Source organism: Betta splendens, chromosome 5 (genome assembly GCF_900634795.4).
Source record: "Betta splendens chromosome 5, fBetSpl5.4, whole genome shotgun sequence".
NCBI classification, from domain to species: Eukaryota; Metazoa; Chordata; class Actinopteri; order Anabantiformes; family Osphronemidae; genus Betta; species Betta splendens.
Genome location: NC_040885.2, coordinates 1,588,161 through 1,606,802, shown reverse-complemented (window position 1 = coordinate 1,606,802; position 18,642 = coordinate 1,588,161).

The following is an 18,642-nucleotide window of genomic DNA, read 5'->3' as shown; positions in this document are numbered from 1 at the left end:
CGGCTGTCTCCCACCAGGAACGTGCACTTGGTCGCTCTCGCTGGTTCCCTAGGTAACGTTTCCATCCCCATTACGCGCTGCAGTGGAAAACTGGAGACGAACACGTACGGGAGAACGAGCAGCGACGGTGTGAAGGCAGCGTCCGCCGTGACAAACAAGCGCGTCCACAGAACGCAAGCAGTTGCACTAAAATAGTGGAAAATTAGAAATGTGTCCAAATGAGGGTTTAATTACCCTCATGTGGTCGACTCACACCAGACTTTTATTCAAATTAGATACACAATGTAGATCAGATGAGGATGTTTGCTCCAGTCTGTAAGATTCATAAAATAGAAATGCATTTCTAATTAGTATAAGTAACAAGTAATATCTGTTAATTTCTTGCATCCCAGCGTTGCTGGTGGATGATTAGGTCAAAAGACAAAGATCTAATCATTTAAAAAGACAATCATTCAAACTAATATACATTGTTACGTCAGTAGCTTATGATTGAACCAGGCAGCAAATCCTGACACAACATATGCATAGAATATACAGCAAGTCTGTGCCACTATGCATAACATAATTGTTGATAAGTTTTAATTATTTCTCAATTAAACTATTTAGTGAACACAACACTAAACTGCTAAAGGGAGCATTCAAATATTTTCATGTTGTAAAACTGGAAGCAGAAGCCTCCAGACCTGCACCGTGACCTCCCCACAGAGGGTCAGTTAGGTTTTGTATCACGTTATAATGTGAAGAGAAGCCTCTAGTGGTCACTGCAAGCGACTTGCTTTATAAAACATCTTGTTCCCATTTTTCACACTAGGGTGCAGCATTAGTCTACAAAAAACACAGAGAGGTCTCTGTGAGATCTGCGGCGCAAGGAGTGAACCAAAAAGTTTTTACTTTTGGATCTCTGGATCCTCAGCAATCACACAAATGTATGCACTTCATCAGCACGTTGCGTGGAAAAATGATAGCAGAAATTTGTTTTCATTTGTCAACATGACATATAACATGCATGTACATGTCAGACAATCCCACACGTGTGTTGAAACAATGTCTACTCTGATTTAGAAACGTGCATGTGAACCACTAGAAAGGAGACGCCTGAAATATGTATGTCGTGCCTCCTTGTATATTTGGGGAGGGATGAAAGCTTATGGCTAATTTGCATAAACACCTCATCAATATTGCAGACGGTGCTTCACTTGTTTTCGCTGTGATGTCTTCACATATCCACAAATGCCACTGAGCTTAGTGAACACTATATGACCACACGTACGTGACTGTGTGATTTGCAGCGTGTGCAGCTTTGCCCTTGATTGAGGACATTTTGTTTGCGTTGCCTCTTACATCACTGAGGCAGCATCCCGGGGCCCATTGAGCTGTCTCCTAGGAAAGCAGCCGTAGTAGCAGCTGCACCACGTGCTCGTGAAGGCTGTTGCAGGTAGCGAGCTACAGGTGGTGGTAGTGGTCTTTTTCTGCTTGTCGCTTCAGGTGAGTCCAATGATCCATTTACAAACTGACGCACGTATTCTGTTCACATTTCATGCAATTCAGTGAAAACTCCATTCATTTAGTTTTTCTTTAATAATGAATCCGCAGCAAGGTTCCTCGGTAACCTCAGCGATGTTATCCAACATAATAAAGCTCGGCTTTGAGAGCGCTAAAGCGACTGCAAATCTATAAACTTGTTATTCACGGTGTTCAAAACTGGACATTATTTGAGTTCATTAAAAGACAACAACAATAAGGTTCTGTTCACTTCGCTGTGCGCTGACTGCTGTGGTGAATTCCATTAAAGCAAAGTAGAACTCATACTTATCGTCTGCTGGACCACAGTTGCTCAGAGCACAGAAACTAGGGCATAGTTAAAAATATTTTTAGACATTTCTCTTTGTAAATACACTCAAGTCATTGCCAGAACATGCTAAAGGCTCTCTTATGTTGTCGCAGATACAGGATTTTAGAAGAAACCAGCAGCTTTAGTCCAAATGGAATTGAACATTACAAATTAGTGACTGCTCTGGTCCGTGATCTGAGCACGAAACGCAGAGAGCAACCAAAGTGCAGGATAATAGTCGATGTGTTTTGATCACGGAGGCACTTTTGCTCTGTCTTCCTGGAGAATTTAGTCTGGCCTGTCAGAATGCCAACTGTTTTCAGAGGCTTACAGAGAACATAATGAAAGATTAAGGAACTGAAAACAAGTGCCATATTTACTCAGATTGATTAAATAAGTAGAAATTAGGATTCGGTTGGAGAGCATTGAGAAAACAGGCATTAATAGAAGTTCATTGGTGGGGTAATTGCTCATTAGTTTTAATTTCTAGCCAATTTACTGCTTGTGTTGAACAGTGTGAAAAGGCTGTTTTTCCTCAGTTGTTGTCTTCTTCAATCAGGCGCCGCGTTTGACACACTGTGTCTCTTTGACATTTTGTGTGAAACAGATTATCCTGCTTGATTAATTGCCGTTTAAATGAAGACTTATAGGAAAGTTTGAATCAACATTCAATCAAGTCGGCGGCAGAGCAATTGGGATCTGATGGTGGAGATGGCAAGCGGGCGATCGAGCGGAGGGGGAAGTGCGATTAGCCACGTAGCGGCTAGTTGGAGCGGAGTTTTAGAGCGGCCCCGTTACGGCGCCGCAGGTGCTCAACTTTCTGGGTCAGAAAATATGTCAAAACCGTTCCACTTGTTACAGTTGCAGTGTCTCCTGCAAAAGTAAACAGTGTGCTGTCACGGGGATGTTTTCCAGGCTGTTGTGACGCACGTTTCTTTGTCAAACCGGCAGCGTAATGATAGATTTTTATTGGCCCCCTTGGGGAGACTGCTGTTGGACAGCTGCCAGACAATAGATGACAGCGCTAGTAGCAGGTTTCTTGTGTCTTGTCCTCAGCGTGTAGCAAAGAGAAGCAGGGAGTCAAACCACAGACACTGGGGTTCACAAGCTGCCGCCCCCAGCAACATATCTGTCACGAGTCTATCGCTTCATGGTTCCCAGAGGATAAAACCCACTAGTTTCTGGTGATTTTCTTTGATTGTTTCTGTGGTGCAGGCCTGATGTATTTTGACAGCTACTGAATGGATTTCAGCCCAGTGAGGGTGAATTTGACTTTTGGTTATGTCTTAACTTTCCGTCTGATGCTCAGATGTAGATTTACAATACTATACATTCACTTTGTGACCAGTAACTTTCAGAACAGCCAAAATGACCACACTACAGTACCTAAAGTAACATCTAATGTGATGTTATACTTATGATATCAATATGGTGTGTGTGATTACACCACCATAAAATAATGCATTTTTAACATTGCTGGTGTAGTGGTTACTGCAGTGCTGTGGCCTCACAGCATGAAAGACCAGAGTTTAAATCCAGGCCAGGAGTCTTATTGTGTGTCCTAGTGTCCACATTCTGTGGCTCCTTTGATGGCCTGGAGACCCTCCCTGTTAGGTGAAGACAGCTTAGCTTAGCAACTCTTAGCTTTACCCAGAACACGTTCATTTCACATTATCCCATAGAATGTGGGATGTTGTTTCTCTCCATGTGAGACAAGCACTCACTAAACCATAAAAGGAGGGTTGCCTTCCAGGCAAATCATTCCCGGTGATTCACTGGGAGGATTTATAATTATCAAGCTTGGCCCTTATCCATTTCCTCCTCCGTTGTACCATTTAGCAAGACAGCGCTTTTTCTGTGCACACGCTTCCTGTAAAGACACTGGCTCAGCGAGAAGTGGGAAAATGTGATGGCAGGGATGTCAAGTTCCCATTCTCTGTGGAAACCGTAGCTGTGGCTGGTGGCGGATGAATGTCCATGTGAAGGTGTCTTCATTGTGCAGGAACGCTGCTCTGTCGCAGGAAAGAGTGAAGACGTGGGTCAAAAGTTCACCTTAACAGCACCGACGCACAGGATCCTCAGTAAAGTAGAAGAAGCCAATGCTGACTTTTGACACGTTGTCGTGAAAAAGGAACTTTGTCTATTTTAAAGAATCTAGCAGTCGTGCGGTGTCACGCAGGTCACGCTTATCTCCTGTCCGGCAGCATCACGCTTTTCTTATTGTGCCCAGATCTACATAACCGGAGCAAATGTGTTTCCTCCTGTAAGTAAGAAAGACTGATTCAAAAGTTGCTGTCAGGGCAGAATTTGAATGGCTTAGATAAGGCTATAGAGAAAAATGCAGCACAATGTCTCCCCGTGCCGTTGGATAACAAATGCTTCCTCTTTTTATTTTTATACAGTTCGGGGGAGGACAGGAAAAGAGGACTCTCAGAAAGAATAGTTCCAATTGGAGATATGAAATGCGATTTATTCATAGTTCCTCAGCTCAGAACTCTAAAGGATTGACAACAGAGCGCTTGCCACATCGGTTAATCTTGCTAAATGAGCAAGTAGTCAGATCTTTGCTACAGCCCTCGCGCTAAATAATTCAATACTCTGCACTTCGGTTTTATTCCATTTTTATCTTTTTTTTCCTCCTTGTCAGGAGGCCAAATCATCGCTACATTATCAAGAGGCTGCAGATTTTTTTTTCAAATGGATTCCTGCTCATTAAGAAGAGCCTTTGGGAATAGGTCATAACAGCAAAGAGAAACAACAAAAAGGGGGAACAATTATTTATCCATTGAGCACATTGTCCACATGGTGACATTAAAGAGATGCATTTTTCTGTGATAGCTCATCCAGTACGTGCATATGTCCCTCTATTAATACCCTATTGAGTCCCACAGATAATTAAAGTAATCATGTTCTTCTGTGGAACATTTCATTGTCCAGCCTGAGCAGAGGCATTTTATCTCCTTGGGGAATATCAATAGTGACCACGGAGGCATCTGTGGAATTCCAGTCGACTAAAACGGTTCCCTTTGTACAATCAATGCTGTTTATCGCTGCACCATTTCCCTCCTCCCACGCGCTGTTTTTTTTCATTCCAAGATATAATGATTTTAATATTCCATTGACTGCGTGAGTGTCTTTGCTGGTCTGTTGAGCAGGAAGCAGACGTTTCCATCAGCAGAGCTGCGCCTGGCATTCATCATCAAAGGTCTGCCCAGGAAACAGACAGCTTTACACTCATCTGCATCTGCTTGGTATGCCAACTGGGTGAACATCCACATCATCCTACCCACACTGTTATTTCTGATTAGCATATAATGCATCAATTACTTCACTTTCACCAAACAGAAAAGCTACCACAAGTTTTGTTTCCAAGGCAACTACGTGGAGCGCTGGGGGCAGCGATAGATTAGTTTGGCAGCGATACTTGGATTGCGATGGCAGGAGCCAAACATGGGGCAAGTATTGTTGTCCGTCACAGTCGATCCGAACATATGGAATGAGATAAGAGAGTGAACCGACGACTGAGAGGTGACGCTAGACACAAGAGGCGGCCGGGCTGCGCGCACACGCACACACACACACACACACACACACACACACACACACACACACACACACACACACACACACACACACACACACACACACACAAAGATGGAACCACAGATAAACAGAATGGTGATTTTAGCTCATAAAGGTAATCACCAGTACATGGTCATATTCTCACCACACCTCCAATCAGGAAATCCAATATGGAAAATGTCATTGCTGAAGGTGTAAAACACAGACACACAATCACGCGTATGATTATCTGAGGCACATCTTGACATTTCCATGTTTAAAAATGTCAGTGTTCAAATATTGCATGACCTGCATATAACTTCACATATATCCCACGGTGACAGTTTAACAACAGCTGGATTGTTTTCAGTGCTTCAGCTACCTTCAAGTACAAATGTGGTGTTTATGAATATTCTACTCTGAGCTTTTATTCTTTCCTTATGGCATCCCATAAGCTTCCCCAGGAACGCTGCTGGTTGTCCTGGTATCTATGAACACAACCCAGACAAACATATAAATGTATATATGTAACAGTGTCATGATAACGTGTAAGTTGTAGGCATAGTTTATCAATCGTTAACTGTGTTTACTACCATAAAACTATCACCGTATCAGACTCAATTTTTGATCAAAAGGCTTAAAAAGTCTCATCTTTATTTGCTTCCAAGAAAACAAATGTAAAGTAGGTTAGTAAAAACAACAACACAAACAATTGTGGAAAAACAACAGAAAATAATCTCAATATGATGTAAACAAAAGGCTTTTACAATTGTTGGCACTGAGAGTAGTATTTTACATTTGTGGAATTACATATGTTTTTGAAGAACACAGAGTAGATGACGTGAAAGATTTTCCAGGTGCGACTTTTTTGTTCTGATTCACATTTTTATGTGTTCGCCTCCTCTGTGTGTTGGTTGGGAAACACAGAGCTGCTGCTGCACACAGGGATAGTTGAATTATTATTATTAACATTGTTGTTCAAAAGTGCTAAATGTCCAACCAAAAATGTGAACGTATAAAAGGAAGCAGTGGATGACTAGACGACTATTTCCTGTCCTTGTGCTTGTTACAGATGTGATCATGCTTATTACCATGTCTCTGGCTTTCTACAGGCTTTTGCCCTTTTAGCAGCTGAATCAAATAATAGTAGTTTTAGATGGATGTTACCACGAGATGATTCTGGGTCCATTTTGATAACCACTTGATTTCCTCTAAATGTCAGATTTTAATGCAAGACATGTCCCAGTCAAATGAGCAGGTTGCCATTAAATTAACTGAGCACATTTATGCATTCAAGGGATGAAAAAAAATGGAATTAAGTGACTTCTTGACCTTTCTTCTTACCAACGGCTAATCATACAGAACCAGGCAGGTATCAGGAGTCATCATCAAGTATTATTATTTATCTATTTATTTTTAAATGCCTGAAATAGTCAGTTGTGCTTTTAATTTGCTTCAGATTAGGGCAAGCGTAAACAGAACTGATGCTGCAGGCTTTCTAAGAACCACTGCGCAGATGTTAGCCTGTTGCTAACTTATTAGCAACAGGCTAACATCTGTTTTTTTAATGAGGTTCCTGCATTTATTGATTTCACCTCTTCACATTATTATCACCAGCTTGTAGCGATCACTGCATTCTTCTCCATCCTCCTTATGTCTATGAGTGTAATAGTTTTCATTGTATGTTTACCATGTACTGCACATACTGTACAGTATACCAGGTGGTATACAGCAATTGTCAATAAATGCAATTTGTCATATTTTTTAATTTGCTTCCTCAGTGGAGCTTTAGGTCATTCTGTCTAATTGTAATTAAAATGATGAAAGCCTTAATGGCTGCCCCGTTTTAATATCCATTCTAGTCGCCCTGATTGGACAGAGCTTGTTAAAACAAACAGTATTTAGTTTAAATTTATCTTATCTGGCTCTAAATATTTTCTTTTCAGACAAGATGTTGCAAACCAACTAAACCAACACACACACACACACACACACACACACACACACACACACACACACACACACACACACACACACACACACACACACACACACACACAATTACATCACAACTTGATTCCAAATGAAGATGCGCTGTGCTTGTGTATAATTAACTTGATGGATCCTAGGAACTGACACAATGCACAGACTACAGTATGACAAAGCTTGGGGCGAGGCCCACTGCTCATTTTTGCCCCTGGGCTCTTTTGCTGGAGTTGTCTGGCAATGTTTTATCAAGTGTCCTTCGCACACCAAATTGTGAAATATTCATTTTAACTACATTTTTAGTTAATATTTCAGCAATAATTGAACACAACAAAATGCAGCATCTGATGTGATGTATGAATAAAACAACAATCTCAGACAGCCCAGTCGATAGACATGGCATGACATATGAACTGCAAATGTGCCGCTTGTTTTATTGCATGATGCCTCAGCTGTGTGACTCACGCTGCTGCTGCATGCCTCCCACTTCAGCATCAATCTTGTATCTTTGTTTTCTCCTCACTACAGAAGCATTAGACATCTGAATTAAAGATGGGCCTAAGACACTGCATCACTCATCGTCCCAAAACAGTTTCGCCACCTACAGTGACTCTAACTCACTCGCTCTCTTTAACGAGAATAAAGATGAACACGAGACGCGCAAGGAAGTGGAGTTCTAAGTGGTTGGACTGAAAATGCTGACGCTGTGCTTTTGAAAGTGGGAGAATTGCATCGTTATTTAAGTATTTATTTATTGTTGTTTTGCATAATAGAAGTTGGATTTAACATTACAATAACGTGCCGACTGGTGGAGAAGCTCACGGTTGGAATAAAAATGAGGACAATTTTATTGTTTATTATGGCAACATAAGTGCATATGAATGTGTAGCCACACACGACCACTAAATTTAAAACATATTAAATGCAGGACATAAAGAAATATTATAAAACAGCAATATAAGGCATAAACAAGGCCACTATTTTTGTACCATTATAAAGTAACAATAAATGCTCATCTTAAAAAATGCTCATAAGGTGAACATATTTTCACGTGTAATTAACACATTGAACACACTCAGCCTCTGTTAATCTGTTAATATTTCACACAGATGATCGGATTAAGACAATTTTCACATTTTGAATATTAAACAGCTAAAATCAACAAAACACAGGCCGAGCTGACAATCATCATAGTCAATTCAATTCAGTTCAATTCAATTCAATTCAATTCAATTCAATTCAATTCAATTCAATTCAATTCAATTCAATTTTATTTATATAGCGCCAAATCACAACAAAGTTATCTCAAGGCACTTTACAAGGTAAGGTTTAAGACCTTACATAACTAAACCCAACAAATACCACATACAGCAAGCATTTAATTTGACAGCAACAGTGGAGAGGAAAAACTTCCTCTATAACGCGGAAGAAACCTCCAGCAGAACCAGGCTGGATGTGGGCGGCCATCTGCCTCGACCGGTTGGGGCGAGAGGATAGAGAGAGAGAAAAGCACAGCAACAACAACAAGCAACAACAAGCAAGAACAGAGCACAGGCAGGATGGTAGGACCAGGGACTGGATGCAGGCAGGATGGTTGGACCCGCAGCTGCCCATCACAGACACCAAACTTTGAGTCCAATCATACCTGTAGGTGAGGACAGAGTGGGGGAGAGAGAGAGAGAGTGGGGGAGAAGTACAACTACTGGAGAGAAAGACAAATTTAATTTTATAAATTAAGTCCCCCAGCAGTCTATTTGTCACGGCTTCCGAGGTAGCGGACCCACATGCACAGCGAAGGCAAGGTTTGAGTGGTAACACAATTCACTTTAATTCGTAGTCAGGCGGGCGAAGGTCAGTACACAGATCAGGCAGGTTCAATACAGATAAGGTTTAGGCAAGCGGCGGTCAAGGCAGGCTAGGGTCAAACTCACGGCAAGGCAGGATCAAAGATGAGGCGAGAATCAGGGTCAGGAGAAGCGAGGTCATACACAGGTACAAGGTCATGAGAGTTACGCTGGATTGCTGGTCAATACACAAAGACAATCTGGCAACGGGTTGGTGTGAGAGGTGGTGCTTTAGTAGTGGCAGATGATGGCTAGATGGAGATCAGGTGTGTGGTCTGGAGCAGGAAGTAAAGCTGGCAGTAACTAATAATGGCTGGGGCAGGAAGTGACAAGAACATAAAACCGGAACTGAACATACACAATGGTGCAGTGACTGAGTCCATGACAGAACCCCCCCGTCTAGGGTGGATTCCCAGACGGCCCAGGGAGGTCCGGGTGGGCTTGATGGAACTCCCGAATGAGACTGGGGTCCAGGATGTCCCGTGCCGGGATCCATGATCTCTCCTCTGGTCCGTACCCCTCCCAGTCAACGAGGTACTGCAGCCCCCGACCCCGCCGCCGACTGTTCAGCAATGCTCGGACCGTGTAAGCCGGACCCCCATCGATGAGCCGTGGTGGAGGAGGTAGGGGCGTGGGAGGAACCAGAGGGCTAGAGTGGAATGGCTTGAGTCGACTGACGTGGAAGGTAGGGTGGATACGCATGGTTCTAGGCAGGCGGAGTCTGACAGAAGATGGGTTAATGATACGCTCTATGAAAAAGGGTCCAATGAATCTTTGCGACAGCTTACGTGACTGGGTCTTGATGGGTAGGTCCCTGGTGGAGAGCCACACCTGCTGACCTACGGCATAGCTGGGTGCCTGTGACCGACGACGATCCGCTGCCCTCTTGTGGCGCTCTTGACTTGCGAGCATGGCACGGCGCGCTCTCAACCAGGTGCGTCGACAACGGCGAAGGAGGGCATGTGCGGACGGGATGACGACCTCCCCCTCCAATGATGGGAAGAGTGGGGGCTGGTAGCCGTATGCGCACTGGAACGGTGACAGACCTGTGGAGGAGCAAGGCAGGGTGTTGTGGGCATATTCTACCCAGAGGAGCTGTTGACTCCAGGTGGATGGGTTGGTGGAGGCAAGGAGGCGAAGCCCGGTCTCCAACTGCTGATTGGTCCTCTCGGTCTGGCCGTTAGACTCCGGGTGGTATCCGGACGTCAGGCTGACCTGGGCCCCGAGCAGGGAACAAAACTCATGCCAGAACCGAGAGACAAACTGGGGGCCCCTATCGGAGACCACGTCCTTGGGGAACCCATGGAGCCGGAACACGTGCTCAAGCACCGCCTGAGCCGTCTGCTTGGCCGACGGGAGTCTGGGCAGAGGAATGAAATGGGTTAATCGGGAAAACCGGTCGATTACTGTGAGGACGACTGTGTTCCCCCCGGAGGGGGGTAACCCCGTGACGAAATCCAGTGCTATGTGGGACCAGGGTCGATGGGGCACGGGCAGAGGCTGGAGGAACCCCGGAGGGCGCTGGTTAGGGGTCTTGTGGGTCGAACAGACTGGGCAGGCTGCCACGTACTCCCTGATGTCTTTGAGGACTGACGGCCACCAGAAACGACTGCCCACCACAAAAGCTGTCCGTTGGACTCCCGGGTGGCAGCTAAAAGTGGAGGTGTGGGCCCAGTGGATCACCTCCCCCCGAAGCTCCGGGGGCACGAACAGCCGATTCGGCGGGCGCGCTGGGTGTGGAGGCAAACCCCGGGTGGCCTCCTTCACCCGAACCTCGACAGACCAGGTGACCGCCCCTACTAGGCAAGATGCAGGCAGGATAGTCGATGGCGACTCCACCTCCTCCTCTGACTCGTGGACTCGGGATAGGGCATCCGGCTTGGTATTCTTTGACCCTGGACGGTAGGAGAGGTGGAAGTTGAAACGGGAGAAAAACAAGGACCAACGGGCTTGGCGGGAGTTCAGACGCTTAGCGGTTTGGATGTATTCCAAATTCTTGTGGTCGGTGAACACCAGGAACGGCTGCTCGGCGCCCTCGAGCCAGTGACGCCACTCTTCCAGAGCCACCTTGACCGCGAGTAGTTCCCGGTTACCGATGTCATAGTTGCGTTCTGCAGGGGAGAGTTTGCGGGACAAGAAGGCGCATGGATGCAGTCGCCCACCTTCAGGATCACGCTGGGACAGTACCGCACCCACGCCGGAGTCAGATGCGTCTACCTCCACCACGAACTGACGAGCCGGGTCCGGCATCTGCAGCACCGGGGCCGAGGTGAAACTGGCCTTGAGCTGGAGAAACGCCCGATTGGCTTCTGGGGTCCACTGGAAAGTTGTCCTGGGGGAAGTGAGAGCATGAAGGGGGGAAGCGATTGTGCTGAAGCGGCGGATAAAGCGCCTATAGGAATTTGCAAACCCCAGGAACCGTTGGACGTCCCGACGAGACTGGGGAACGGGCCACTCCGTCACAGCCTGCGTCTTGACGGGGTCCATCTGAATTCCCTCCGGGGAGATCACGAAACCTAGGAACGAGATGGTGGTGACATGGAACTCGCACTTTTCTGCCTTGACGTATAACCGGTGCTCCAGCAGCTTTCTCAGGACCTGGCGTACATGATCACGATGTTCTTCTTCACTCCGAGAGAAAACCAGGATATCGTCTAAATAGACGAAAACAAACACGTTAATCATGGGGCTCAGCACGTCGTTCACCAGCGCCTGGAAGACGGCCGGCGCGTTGGTGAGTCCAAATGGCATGACGAGATATTCATAGTGTCCGGTGGGGGTATTAAACGCCGTCTTCCACTCATCCCCCTCCCTGATGCGAACTAGGTGGTAAGCATTCCTCAGGTCAAGCTTGGTGAAGATCTTGGCTTCGGCTAGGAGCTCGAAAGCGGACGAGAGCAAAGGTAAGGGGTAGGAGTCCCGAACGGTAATGGCGTTAAGCCCCCGGTAATCAATGCAAGGTCGCAGGGACCCGTCCTTCTTCCCCACAAAGAAGAATCCGGCCCCCGCCGGCGAGGAGGATGGACGGATGAGGCCAGCGGCCAGGGACTGGTTGATGTACGCCGTCATGGCTTGGCGTTCCGGAGCGGAGAGCTGGTATAGCCGGCTCTTGGGTGGCGTGGTTCCGGGGCGGAGATTGATCGCGCAGTCGTGTGCCCGATGCGGCGGCAGGCTGGTGGCTTTGACCTTGCTAAAAACGGCTTGGAGGTCATGATAGCAGGATGGTACCTCAGACAGGTCGATCTCCTCCATGCTGGGCTCCGGGGCCGGTTCTGCCGTGGCCTCGGACCCTGCCCCGAAACATGAATTGTGACAGCTGGAACCCCACTCCACCACCTCCCCGGTCCTCCAGTCGAGGCGGGGGTTGTGTCGGCGAAGCCAGGTGTAGCCAAGCACGACCGGGTGATAGGAGGACTCGACCACGTGAAAGTGAATCTGTTCGGAGTGGCCGTCGGCAAATGTCAAAGTTACAGGGCCGGTGCGGTGAGTCACCCTCCACAGCCGGTGCCCATCCAAGGCTGTTGCTTCCATCGAGGCGGGCAGGGGAACCGTGCTAACCCCTAGCCGTCTCACGAGTCTGGAGTCCATAAGGCTGGTGTCGGCACCTGAGTCAACCAGAACCGCTTGCTGGACAGACTGGGGTTTCACGGATAAGGTGACGGTGGGCATGGGTCGGGCGGAGGCATGACACATGGAAGACTGGCTCACCACTATCCTCCGGGCTAGTGGTGAGCGGGGGCTTTTACTGGGCATGATGCAGCGATGTGGCCAGGCTGGCCGCAGTACAAGCATAATCCGAGTGCCCGTCGGCGGTTCTTCTCGGCTTCGGGCAACCGGATCCGCCCCACCTCCATTGGTTCGCCGGTGGGTACTGACCTAACCACTTCTATGGGCTCCACCAATCCCGGGGCGTGGGGCGTGGTCCGACGCGCGGTCGGCTGCGGAATCCCTCGTACCGTCAGATTGGGTGGGGCCGCCGCGCTGCGAGACGGTGGTCGAAGATGACGGGGGGGTGTGGCTCGCTCCTCCTCCCTGCGTTCGCGGTCACTGCTCCACAACCGGCGATCCACCTTGATGGCGAGCGCGATGACCTCGTCCAACTCCGACGGAAGCTCGGTGGCCGCCAGGCTGTTCTTGACCCGCCGCGCCAATCCTGCGAGGAACACGTCAATCAAAGCGGTGGAGTCCCACCCCGCCTCCGCAGCTAGTGTGCGGAACTCGATGGCGTAAGCCGCCGCGGGTCGGTCACCCTGACGGAGGCTCGTTAGCCGCTGGGCCGCTTCGCGTCCCGGCGTTATTTCTTGAAAAATGCGCTTCAGCGCTAGGGAGAAGGCAGCGAAAGTGTTCATACAGGCGGAGTTATTCTGCCATTCGGCCGTTGCCCACAGCTCTGCTCTGCCCGCCAAGTGGGAAACGGCGTACGCCACCTTGGCTCGCTCGGTGGGGAAGTCTGGCGCGTGCAGCTCAAACTGGATCTCACATTGGGTGATAAACGCTCGACAGTCACCTGAATCTCCGGAGAAGCGTGCTGGAGCTCCCAGATGAACGTTCGGTGCAGGAGGACGCGGAGTCGGAGCGACGGGCACAGCTGGAGCGGGCGCCGGCGTCAGCCCCGCAGCGAGTTGCTGGGTAAGTAGCCTCAGTTGTTCCCCATATGCATTTACCTGCGCCTCTTGTCGCGCCGCGTGCTGGGCTAACTCCTGGAGCAGCACTCCGGTCTGCTCCTCCTGTTTGCGGATCCGTTCCGCCTGGGCTTGGAGCTCGGTTCGGATGGTCTCGGCGCTGGCTGGGTCCATGTTTGGCCAGATTGTACTGTCACGGCTTCCGAGGTAGCGGACCCACATGCACAGCGAAGGCAAGGTTTGAGTGGTAACACAATTCACTTTAATTCGTAGTCAGGCGGGCGAAGGTCAGTACACAGATCAGGCAGGTTCAATACAGATAAGGTTTAGGCAAGCGGCGGTCAAGGCAGGCTAGGGTCAAACTCACGGCAAGGCAGGATCAAAGATGAGGCGAGAATCAGGGTCAGGAGAAGCGAGGTCATACACAGGTACAAGGTCATGAGAGTTACGCTGGATTGCTGGTCAATACACAAAGACAATCTGGCAACGGGTTGGTGTGAGAGGTGGTGCTTTAGTAGTGGCAGATGATGGCTAGATGGAGATCAGGTGTGTGGTCTGGAGCAGGAAGTAAAGCTGGCAGTAACTAATAATGGCTGGGGCAGGAAGTGACAAGAACATAAAACCGGAACTGAACATACACAATGGTGCAGTGACTGAGTCCATGACACTATGTCTATTGCATCTTAACTAAGAGATGGTTCCTGTGTCTAACAATCATGGCCAGTGACCTGGACCATCTCTAACTATAAGCTTTATCAAAAAGGAAGGTTTTAAGCCTAATCTTAAAGGTGGAGAGTTTGTCAGCTTCTCAAACCTGAAGATGGAGCTGGTTCCACAGGAGAGGAGCTTGGTAGCTAAAAGCTTTGCCCCCTGTTCTACATTTAAAGACTCTAGGAACCACAAGTAGCCCAACGCTCTGAGAACGAAGCATTCTGCTGGGAGCATAAGGAACTATGAGGTCTTTAAGATAAGAAGGAGCTTTATCACTGAGTACTTTGTAGGTGAGTAGGAGAATTTTAAACTCTATCCTACAGTTTACAGGCAGCCAGTGCAGAGAAGCTAATGTAGGTGAAATGTGATCTCTCTTTCTAAGTCCTGTCAGAACTCTGGCTGCAGCATTTTGAATAGGCTGTAGGCTTTTTAAGGAGCTGTTAGGACATCCTATGAGTAAGGAGTTACAGTAGTCCAGCCTAGAGGTAACAAATGCATGGATCAGTTTCTCTGCATCACTTATATTTCTAAGATGAAAGTAGGATGTTCATTGTTTAATGTACGATGTAAAAGAGAGATCCTGGACAAAAATGACACCAAGATTCCTCACAGTAGAATCTGAAACTAATGTTATGCCATCCAGGGTGACTATCTGACTCAATAGTGTCTCTCTCTGATTTTTCCTCATAAGTAGTCAAGTCAGCATATTCCATGTCATCTTATGGAAGGTATTACTAAAAAAGCTAATGCACTAAAGCATTAGTAAAGCTAATGTACAGCATTGATGAACACCAGCTGAGCTCTAACCTCGTCTCTTTCTGCAGCAACTGTCAGGATGTGTTGCGTTCAGGGTCGAGCCTCCTCTGGGGGGGGGGGGGGGGGGCAATCCCACTTCCAAATGATTATAATATTTCACTTTCTAATTTGAAGATCGTGAAACAAAGACTAGAAATCTAAAAATATGAAAAGCCGAAGGGACTCAGGATGCATTAGCACAGTGCATGGATAAATGAGTATAATGTGTAAAGGACACTGATCTTGGACCAGCTGGAGCCAGGTTAGACTGATAAACGGGCCTTAAAACTGAGGCATGAAACCTTGCAGAGCATTTAAACCCAATCAAGCACAAAGCGCGAGTCTGGGACGTGCTTTTAAATAATTAAGGAACATTTTAATACAAGAACACAAACATTTGTTGTAGTTAAAGGGATTGTTTGCATTCGTAAAGCACACAGCATTCGAACTGCGAAACAAAATGCATGAGAATTTATACGAAGCAATATACACAGTGATTTAGTGGCAGCAGTGAAGACGAGCAGAGCAGCTGAGCTGTAGGAGAAGATCATCAGAAAATGTTCCCCTGAGAACAGACCAGGTGGTGAGGACAGCAGAGTCAGAAAACCAGCTTGGCTTATTTATCACTAACCAGCGCGTCTATGAAGGAGAAATGACGCTATGACAGCATTACCTTAGTTCTAATGTTTTAGGTATTTCTAACAGTAACAGGACACAATTAGGCCAATTAAATACTAGGTCCCTCATTTTACAGTAGATATTGACCCTAATATTTGAAAGCATATTATGTTTGTTTGTTTGTTTTGTTTACTTTGTAAATCTGTGAATCTGTACTTTGCACATTAAACTAAACTGCTTTTTCTTGGCAGTCCTGCCGTTGGAAGCAGTTCCCAGATGCTGAATACTTGCTGGATTGTTCCTTTCGCTCTGCAGTTCAGCTAACCATCAAACAGGTTTCTAAGTTTAATAAATTATGTTAAGACACACTAGTCTTCTTGTTTAAATAGCGCCTCAATATTCTGGAAGGGGCTACGTAAGGTTATCCAAGATGGACATCACTTCAATTTACATCACTCAGTTCTTTGCAATTTCTTTTGAGTGAACATCTGCAAATAATCCTGCAGATCAATATTTGAACACGCTAATCATCTTCTCAGGGCCTCAATCACGTCTTCATCTGTTTTATCTTTTCCTTGCTGCCTTCGTCGCATAGCACAGAGCAGACCATGAGTTTAAGGAAGTGTCTGAAATCACAAGGGGCTAGGTCAGGTTGGGCGGGTGGGGCATGCAAAAGGCTGAACACAAGCATTAGTGAGGAAGGTGAGTTATTGTGTCTGTGGTGAGTGAAGAGGTGGACGGTGCTATTCGCTCTTTCAGTTGCTCTGATAAGCTTTTGGACAGCAGGGATCATCATTGCTGTTCAAATAAAACAAATTAATCCAGCTCTATAAAGATAAACATCCAGCTTCTTGTCCAAACTTCCTGCCGCTGATAAACAGTCATAAGCATGAGCGGTTGTTTGTTCTCATTAGATAAGATATTCACCTGTAGCCACACAAGACAAACTACCCTCTACTTGATGATTGGCCTGCAAACATAACAATACTGTAAACAGCTACTATTTGTGTTTGCATTTTGTATGTAAGTGTGTGGATAATTGGATCTGTGTGTGTGTATGCATGGGTATATGGGTTTATGAATGTAATAAATTTACAGGGGTGTAGAAAGGATATAAAGATGAGCGGTGCAAATTCGAGAGGAGGGTGTATTACACTCCAGGACATAGTTATTTGTATCCATACATATACAAGGTGCAGGCTAGAGACGATATAGGTGCCCTGTGCAAATAATGTGGCAGGCGATGTAACATTTGTCTTTAGATAAGTACAGTAATATGGTGATAAAGATGATGGAGGTGCAAAGTGAGTCAGAAATTACATTTGCATGTGAGGGATAGAGTGCTGAGGTTTGTTAGCACTAGTGCGTGTGTGTGTGCATCTGTGTGTGTGTGTGTGTGTGTGTGTGTCATAGTTGATGGGTTAGGATGAGTAATGCAGGTCCCAGCCCTGTTGAAGAAGCTGTGCTTCAATCTGTTTGTGCGTGTCTTGATTGCTCTGAACCTCTTCCCACACAGAAAAAGGATGAACAAGTTGTACCCTTGGTAGCTTCAGTCCCTGCTGATGCTGCTGGCTTTTAAGATACAGTAGCACAGTGTCCAGGTCTACTTAACTACTGTGGCCACTTTTATTCTATTTCTTTATTGTTAGCTTTTAACTGAAGTCATTAAAATAGACTAAAAATGGCTAAATAGTATCAGTAGAGTTTTCTTTTTGTGTTGTCACTAAAGTTGCACCGTGTGTGTGTGTGTGTGTGTGTGTGTGTGTGTGTGTGTGTGTTGCCTGTAGCCAACCTGGCTCTCTGTGGCTGTGTATCCCTTGGAGAGGTGATTAAACAAAGAGTTGAAAGCCAAAGGTCTCTCTCTGTTGGAGTCCAGCAGAACGTGTGTGCCACTGTTCGGCTTAATATCAGCCACACACCGTCCATGCTGCTTCCTTGCCTGCAGTAAAACATTGTGTTTATTACCAGCTGCAAAGCAAAATTATAGCACATGTGCGTCTTCTCCAACCACCTCGGATATAGCTCTAAGCCCATTATTCATCCAAATGACTTGTGCTTTTCTTTCAGCCCACTTCAGCTGTTAAGTCGACTCAGCGGGTCCCTCTTCATTTGTGGTCTATGCAGATCAGAACCTGAAACTCTGCACTACATGTTTCACATCATAAGATAAAGCTGTGATCCCACCTGCTGCTGTTCCACTGGGCTGTATCTGAGATCGATTAACCAGGACTTGTTTGGTGCATCTCACACAACTAAATCAATGACAGCCGTGACGCTCTTGTGATCTTGTAATTAACAAAGTGTGATGCTTAGTTAGAGTCACAGCTTACGTCACAGAGCTGTAGCAGTATTTTAAGATCATACCTGTTTATGCTGACTTTTGTTTTTTTATATCCAGACTTTGGTTGATGTAAATCTTGATACACATTACAGTTAAATGCAATAAAAATATATTAAAACAATGGCAATCAAACAAAATATTGCAACATATAAACTGTGATTACTTTCGCATGTATGTTGATAGGGCATATTTTTCTAGAGCGGTAGAGGAACAGACATTATTTTCAATTAAATCATGCTCATGCAAAATAGCTGGCAAAACATATTGAACAGCTGTAAAAGACATTTGAGGACTGAAGCTGAAGCTGCTGCCCACAAGAACTGGTGCCCAGTA